The sequence below is a fragment of the Heteronotia binoei genome, chromosome 17 (genome assembly GCF_032191835.1).
Source record: "Heteronotia binoei isolate CCM8104 ecotype False Entrance Well chromosome 17, APGP_CSIRO_Hbin_v1, whole genome shotgun sequence".
Classification (NCBI taxonomy): domain Eukaryota; kingdom Metazoa; phylum Chordata; class Lepidosauria; order Squamata; family Gekkonidae; genus Heteronotia; species Heteronotia binoei.
The window spans coordinates 32017536-32026734 of NC_083239.1; positions in this window are offsets into that span (position 1 = coordinate 32017536).

A 9199-nucleotide genomic window follows, 5' to 3' on the forward strand; every position below is an offset into this window, starting at 1 on the left:
TCCATTTTTTAAAAAAATATGTCACCCTAGAATCATGCCTTCAGAACGACTAGAATCAAAGTCAAACTCTGAGAAATAAGGCAAGAAATTCAGAGCACAAAAAGGATCTCTGAGCACCTCACTCAATGTATCATACACATCAGCTTAAATGAGGCACGTCTGAGGTAAAAAAAAAGAGAAAGAACTGGCTTTGCTGTGCAGAATCTCACGGATCACTTTGGGCTTTTTGACATCCTTCTAATTTCAGATTCTCTGTGTAGCTTCCTCAGGTTTTGTGTTACATAAAGCCCACTAAAGAAAGCGGCACATTTTTACAAGGAAAGGTTCTCTGAATGCCTGAGGTGAATATCGGAGGTAAAAGTAAAAGATACTTCAAGTTCCATAAGGTGTAAGAACCTCACAGAATCCTTGCAGAATCCTCTTACAGAATCCTTCCTAGCAAGAGCAATTTATCACATGGGGGAAACAGTACAAACTATGGAGATAGAAAGAACTGCTGATGGTTGCTCTAAAAGAAAAACCAAACCTTGGAATACCTTCTTTTCCTGTGGCCTAGATGTTCAATGCAGACTGAAAGGGAATACATACAACGGGGTCAAACTAGCTAAAAGCACTGGTTTTTTTTGCTACGCCTTCAGCAGAGATAGAGTGGGGTACAGATATATCATTTATATAGCAGGCAGTTTTAGTAGTAATATAGTTAATAATTTGCTGCAAGATTTGAAATTTTATATATGTACGATCAAGGATCAAGGTTTAGAAGACTTATTGATATAGTTGTAGTTGTTTAGTAACCCCCCAAATGGTCACCATAGGATTGCCAAATCCAATTTAAGAAATAGATGGGGACTTTGGGGGTGGAACCAGGAGCAAGGTTGTAAGCATAATTGAACTCCAAAGGGAGTTCTGACCTTTTAAATGTCTTCCCTTCATTGGAAATAATGAAGGATAGGGGCACCTTCTTTTGGGGCTCATAGAATTGGACCCCCTGGTTCAATCTTTTTGAAAACTTGGAGGGTATCTTGGGGAGAGGCACTGGATGCTATGCTGCATATTTGGTGCCTCTACCTCAAAAAACAGCCCCTCCAGAGCCCCAGATACCTGCAGATCAAAGCTCCATTATACCCTATGGGAATCAATCTCCATAGGAAATAATGGAGTGCCCAGCAGATATTTCCCTTCTCCCCCTTCTTTCTGATGACCCTGAAGTGGGGGAGGGCCTCCAAATTGGGGGATCCCCTGCCCCCACCTGGGGATTGGCAACCCTAAGTCACCAGATCTCAGAATGCAGTCTTGTGATATCTTTTATATATAATTCCCCTTTCAGGGTGGCAAATCCCAGCTCTTTCATTGTTTGGATGTGGGGTATCAACTATTGGCTAATGAAGTGTCTATCACCATATCTGGCCTCCCATTGCCTGACTCCCCTGACTCTGCCCACTGCAGGTCCAGGAACGTTGAACAAACCTCCAAAACAGTCTTACCTCAGAGATAGACACATCTCTGATGCTTCTCTGTGTCTTTGTCAACCTCCAGGAGCATTTCCACAGAGGGCATGGCTGTGCCATACCTTTACTGACTTTCCTGCTTCTTTCTTGTCACTCCCTGTCTCCCTCCTCCCCACAACCTTGTTATTGGCTGAGGAGATAAGGTTGCCAACTCCAGGTTGGGAAATTCCTGGAGTTAAGAGAGGTGGAGCCTGGAGAGGGTGCGGTTTGAGGAGAGGTAGGACCTCATACAGGTATAATGTCACAGACTCCAAACTGACAATTTCCTCCTGGGGAACCATTTCTGCTAACCTCCAGGTGAGGGCTGGAGATCACTCAGAATTACAACTGCTCTCCAGATGGCAGAGAACAGCTTCCCTTGAGGTGGTGGTGGGTGGGGGGTTGAATGCCTTCACTTAAGTGGGTGTGAAGATAGCAAGGGTGGAGGGGGCACTCACCCAGAGCCTCTTTCTCTACAACGGGCCTTATTCCTAGTGTGAGTGTGTGTTTCTATACACACACATAGGGCTTTTTTTTGTAGCAGGAACTCCTCTGCATATTAGGCCACACGCCCCTGATGTAGCCAATCCTGCAAGAGTTTACAGGGCTATTCTTACAGGGCCTACTGTAAGCTCTTGGAGCATTGGCCACATCTGGGTGTGGCCAATTAGCAAAGGAGTTCCTGCTACAAAAAAGCCATGTATGTGTGTATGCGTGTGTGTACATACACCCAAACTGAAACCTTAAAGCTACAGATATTGCTTCTATTATTATTATTATTATTTTTTTGGGGGGGTTAATTCTCCTTTTTTTCTTTAGATTATAAAATTTACTACATGCCTGGGGCTTCTCTTAGTTTCTAGGAAAATCCCCCATGTCTATCTGGGCCTCCTTCTGTGGGGGTTATGACCTGTATTCTGGGGCTTGGGTCTGTGAGATTCACAGGGAGGGGGATCCTTTGCTGTCTTGCCTGCTTGCTGGTTTCTGCTCTCCCCCCATGCCAGCCAGCCTGCATCACTGCCATGTCAATGGCTCATGCGGTGGCAGCTCCTTCCTTCCTTCCTTCCTTCCTTCCTTCCTTCCTTCCTTCCTTCCTTCCTTCCTTCCTTCCTTCCTTCCTTCCTTCCTTCCTTCCTTCCTTCCTTCCTTCCTTCCTTCCTTCCTTCCTTCCTTCCTTCCTTCCTTCCTTCCTCCCTCCCTCCCTCCCTCCCTCCTTGCTGCTCCCCACCTCCATCGCCAGCCCTCTGTGGATCATGCAGAGGCAGAGGTCACGGCTCCTCCTCCCCTGCCTTCCTCTGGGTGCCTGCCCAATGGGGATGGCATGGGCTCAGTGTTGATGAGACCAGCCTCATAGAGCTGCATTGTCTGCACAAGTGAAGAGAACACTAATCTGTTTGGGGAGAATTTAACCCGCCTTCATTTTTTTTTTAAAAAAGCTTTAAAAATATTTTTGCAAACGATGGGGTTTCCCCAAGTGTGTTGAAAGCTCCCCCCCTACCCTGCATAGCCCCAATCTGTGGATTTAACAATCTGCATCTGGGGCCATGCTGAAATTTATATATATTGATGATATAGAGATATATACATACACACAGAAGGCAAGCGAGAGAGGGAGTTGCTGCTACCATTTATGTGAGATCTATCGAAGGTCAATTCTGCTTTTTGCTCAAGAGTCCTCTTTCAGTTATGAAGGTGAACTAATGCAACTCTAAGCCTTTGCTAAAAAAAAATATGATTCGTTTGCCAGATTCATTTAGGCGCCAGCCACTGTGCTGTTAAACCAGGATTCCCAATGTGGTGTTAATGAACACTCTGGTGCCTGCTGACTACGGCTGCCAGGTCCAATTCAAGAAATATCGTGGGACTTTGGGGTGGAGCCAGGAGCAAGATTGTGATAATTGAACTCCAAAGGGAGTTCTGGTCATCACTGGAAATGATGATGAATAGGGGCATTTTTGGGGGGGGCTCAAAGAATTGCACCCCCTGGTCCAATCCTTTTGAAACTTGGAGGATGTTTTGAGGAGAGGCTTTGGATGCTATGCTGGAAATTTGGTGCCTCTAATGCAAAAAACAGTCCCCCAGATACCCATGGATTAATTCTCCATTATACCTATGGGAATTGATCTCCATAGGGAATAATGGAGTGCCCAGCAGACATTTCCCTCCCTCCACTTTCTGGGGGGAGGGCCTCCAGACCAGAGGATCTCCTGTCCCAAATGGGAATTGGCAACCCTACCGCCAACCCCTCTCCTAATACCCACCAATTGTTTTTACAAAGTGGTTAGGACCACGTGGAGATTTTGAACACCTGAATCTGCCTTATAATGAATCAAACCGTTGGTTCCATCAGGCAGGGCTCTTTCACATCATCTTCTGCCAAATGTTTTAACTGGAGATACCAAGGACTGAACCCAGGACCTTCTGCATGCCAAGCAGAAGCTCTACCATTGAACCACACCCAAGGGGCCTAGCAAGAGTTCTGGCTGGCAATTTGGCTGTGCAGAGTTGTTTTGGCAGCAGTTTTCACCATAGCACGAGGATCTTCACAGTGACAGCCATTTTGTGGTGGGCTCCACCTACTGCAGCAGCCATTTTGTGGCTATGCCTACCCTGCTGTGTCACAATTTCATAGGTGCCCACAAGTGCAAAAGGATTGGGGACTCCTTTGTCCCACTGTCTCTAGCCTTAACTGAGAAAACCAAACCTTAGGAAACTTGACCCTTCGTCAACTGTCCTGCTTTATACAAGCCTTTGTGTTATTGCAGTCAGAAATCCCTTTGGTACAGTACTCAACATTAGAAGCAAAGGTGTATCTAAAAAATAGTGAAATAAAGGAAAGCATCTAACAATGCAAACACAAGCAATCACAAGACTGGTGGGATACAGTTGATAGCCAGCCCTGAGCATTTTTCTTCCAATAGCAAAATAATGTGGTATTGTGCAAAGACCAATAGCTTGCTCTTTCCCTGGGACAGGAAGAAGGTTCTGTGTCCAAGTACAGGCCAGAAAGAATGGCAGACATCTGAAGGTGGATTTCAGTTTTAGATTTCATTAGGGGTGGGTTTTCCCAAGACCTAAAAAACAGGAAAAAACAGGAGCATTTAGTACCATAAAATACGAAGGTGCTCACTCTTGTGCCAAAATAAGCAATGCTTATGTTAGGGAGATGATTGTCAGGATGAAAACGGTGTAGGAAAAGTGTGAGAAGAGATATGCGAGCCCCATGTAGCAGCACACTTAGGAAGAGTAAAAACTTGCCCCTTTAGGGCTGCCAAGCCCCTGGTCCGAGCGGGGGTTCCCCCACCTGGGAGGCTCCCAACCCACCAGCCCACATTGGGCTGGCGGGGGGAACCTCCTCCTCCATTGCTGGCGCTGGTGACAGCGCGCAGACCACTCTACGTGTTTCTGGGAAAACTATGGTTTTCCCAGACGCTCTAGCCATTTGGGTGGGAAAACTTTATGGTACAATAGTCCCCCGCTCCAGGATGAAGTGGACTTGGCAACCCTATGCCCCTTCCATCTCAGACAACATGATTTTTAGGCCCCAGTGGTTAATGATAGGCTTGCCAACCTCTGGGTGCTGCCTGGAGATCTCTTGCTGTTACAACTGATTCCCAAATGACAGATCAGTTCCCCTGGGAGAAAATCACTGCTTTGGAGGGTAGACTCCATGGCATTATACCTTGTTGAGGTCTTGTCCCACCACAAACTACACCTTCCTCAGGTGTACCCCCAAACCTCCAGGAATTTCCTAACCTGGAGCTGGCAGCCCTAGTTACTGGGCAACTGGATATTTGCCCTGTGTCCTTTGGCCTCGAAGGAACAGGTGAGGGGTTACTTCCAGGGCTTTTTTTGTAGCAGGAACTCCTTTGCATATTAGGCCACACCCCTCTTATTTAGCCAATCCTCCAAAAGGGTACAGGGCTCTTCTTACAGGGCTTACTGTGAGCTCCAGGAGGATTGGCTACATCAGGGTGTGTATGCAAAGGAGTTCCTGTTAGAAAAAAAAGCCCTGACTAGTTCATGTTTGGTTTTCCCACAGACCTTGCTGTGCTGTTGTCCTGACTCTCCAGTAGTTGAGGACCTCTCCAATGTTATTCACAACTGTCCCATTGGGCAACCGAAGGTCATCTGCACCAACACCATTGAAGTTCCCACATGCTTTTTGCACTTGGTAGAACAGAGTCCCGCTGAGAATCACCGTTGCTTCTCCGTTGCTGCTGAGGAGAACACGTATGTCACCTCTGAAGCTCACAGTCACCACTCCCTGGGACTGGCTCACTGATACGTGCTTGGAAGGGTGGGCTGGGAGAAGAGCAGGATTCTCATTCACCTACAACATGCAAAACCAGTAGGTCACTGAGATGCCAAGAGCAAGTCAGGATAAGTATGCACAAAGAGGACAGATGCAGAAAGGTGATCTATGTTTCTGTGGATAAGGGATATTTTTTAGCAGGAATGCACAGGAATGCAGCTCTGGCTGGCTTGGCACCAGGGAGTGTGACCTAATATACAATTGAGTTCCTGCTGGACTTTTTCTACAAAGGAGCCCTGTGTGAAACAATGGTGACACTGGGGGTGTGGCCTAATATGCAAAGCTGGGCTTTTTCTACAAAAGAGCTGTGTGCGAAACAATGGTGACATTGAGGCTGTGGCCTAATATACAAATAAGTTCCGGCTTATTTGCTGTAAATCATGGCTTCCCAACCTTTTTGAGCCTCTGGGCACCTTCAGAATTCTGATATGACATCATAAAATGGCTGTCACAGGAGGTGGAGCCAGCCACAAAATGATTATCACAGCTTTACTTCAGTCACAGAGTGAAGATTCTTGTGCCATGGAGGCAGCTTCAGTTCTGCCAAAGTAACATTCAGAAGGCTTGTGGGACAAAAGCTCTACCTAGCCCCACCCACTTCCTGAAAACACTTGGCGGGCACCAGAAAGGTGTCAGAGGGTGCCTTGGGTACCATTTTGGGGATTGCTGCTGTGGATGGTTAAGGGATATAGGTAGAGACTGCACATCTGCTAAACACCCTTTGTCTTGCTACGATACCATTAACCACCCAGTCCTAAGCTTCTGCATTCGCTCCATGTCATCAATTTGCAACTTCTGTCCTAAACTTCTATAGCTCAACATCTCTGTGCCTCCCTTTTCTCTAATCACACAAACATGTTTCTTGTGCAGTATCTGGATAGCCCACGCTAGCCCAATCTCATTAGATCTCAGAAGCTAAGCAGGGTCAGCCCTGGTTAATACTCAGATGGGAGATCACCGAGGAAACCCATCGTTGCTATGCAGAGGCAGGCAGTACCTTGGAAACCTGTAGGGTCATCAAAGTTGGCTGCTACTTGATAGCACTTTACCCATACAAACAGACACACACACAACACACCCTGAGAAATTGTACTAATCTTTTCAAAATTCATCCATTACTGCAATCCTCTCATTGGAGCAAATAATGCTCCCAATACCTTTTTGGTTTGTGTGTGTGTGTGTGTGTGTGAAACTCCTCTGCCCATGTTGTGGTCATCCAAACTAGGTCCTTATGTCCCATGGCAAATAATTCCTGGCAGCTGTTGTCTGACTGGCATGAATTAATTTTGGGTTAGGGAAACCCAGACATGATTCAAGGGAGGAAAAGTCACATCCAGTTTGGGCCTTCAGTGCTGGGCATAAACAGTGCTTCTTATCTCGGCTTTTAACTAAGGGGTTTAATTAGTTTTTTAAAAGTTGATTTATGTTCTAGCCTGAGGACTGTTTGATGGATTTCTTTTTAGGTTGTTCAAATGCTTGTTTTAAGTTTGACATTTTAATCGGTAAAGAGAAATGCTACAGAAAACGATACGGATGCGAAGGAGGCGGACAGAGCATAGATTTTCATAAGCTGACACTTTCTTCTCACCCAAACTAAACCTTCCTGGTTGACTCGCACAATAAGGTCCTGGAAGAAGATGATGACAGATTCCACAACAGGGGTGGGGCAGGTGGGGCACTTCTGCAGCACTGCCACCACCCGGAACCAAGATGCAGATGTGGTGTTGATGAGGGAGGAGATTTCATAGGATCCAATGGAAGGAACTTTCCCAGAGACTCCATCGTAAGTGGTGAAGACATCTCCATGGGCAATAGTGCAGTGACCTTCCTGCCGAACACAGTCCCATTTGCCGTTGCTCAAGAGACAGGACTTCCCAGTCAAGCACTGATAGGGTTTGCACACCACCCGCCCTTTACGGTTGCAGATACATTGCTGCTTGCATTCGGCTGACAGCACCGTCGCTCCCATCTGTAAAATGCATAAGGTTGGTGGTACCATTAATACTGTTTGGAGGTGGGACACTTGGATTTTGTTCTTACGTTTCGGAGCATACATATCAGACAGGGGTCCCCAAGTTTTTTGAGCCCATAGGCACCTTTGGAATTCTCATACAGTGGGGTGGGCGCAGCCACAAAATGGCTGTCACGAAATGGCTGCTGCAGGAGATGGATCTGGCCACAAAATGGCTGCCGTAGTAAAGATCCTTGTGTTGTGGTGGCAGCTGCTACCAAAGGAATGTTTTAAAAATTCTGCACAGCCAATCAAATTTCCAGTGCCAATCAGAACTCTTGCTAGACAGAAGCCCCTCTTAGTCCCACTCACTTTCTAAAAACACTTGGTTGGCACTACAATGTACGATATATGCTTGTGGGTTACATTTCTTATACATTAACTCTCATTATGATCTAGGGTTGCCAATTCCCTCTGCCATTCAGCAGGGGACTTTTGTATGCGCAGCATGATGATGTCACCTGGAAGTGACATCATGGTACCATAGAGCTTAACCATGATTCCTAAAGTGTCACGCCGGTACCATAGAGCAGTGGCGCCAAGGACCGGTTTTGTGGAAGACAATTTTTCCATGGTGGGGGTACTGGGGTTTTTGCTGCCCCAGGCTGCCCCCACATCTACACCCTGTCCCTGCCTCCCCATGGGGGCCTTTAAATGAGGAGTAGGCAAAGGTCTCTGCCTCACTCCGTGGCCCAGTTGCTAACAGGCCATGGACTGGTACCGGTCCATGCCCTGGGCATTGGGGACCCCGCCATAGAGTTTTTAGCTTGAGTCCTAGAACATCCCTGGTACAGCATCCCCAGCGCAATGACGTCACTTCTGGGTGACATCATCGTGCCAGGGATGGTGCACGCTGACAGGGATCTTTGGGGGGGGGGATTTCCCCAGTGGCCTGCTCCCTACCATGTGGGGGATCCCCTGACCCCAGCAGGAGCTTGGTGGCCCTATTATGATCCAGTTGCTTAAATTTGTGAAATCTGTATTGCTGACCTTCATCAGCCAGGTAGGGTTGGGCCTGCCCTAGCGATCTGGACATTCTGGATGAATGTGTCTCCAATATTTCATTCAAATTTTGGACCATGTTAACCTTTCGGTTAACTAATGATCTGACTTGCTATAAGGCAGCTTCTTATTAAGAGGGGAGGCTGTGGCTTAATAGTAGAGCATCTGATTTGCATACTGAAGGGTCATCAATCCCCGGCATGTCTAATTTAAAGAATCAGGTACTATGTAAAGTGAAAGACCTCAGTCTGAGACATGGACAGCCACTGCCAGTTAGAATAAGAAAGATACTTTTACAAACCAATGGTCTATCTCAGTATAAGGTAACTTCCTGTGTACATATGTATTGTAGAAGGGATCATATTATGGGCCTCTATCCCATTT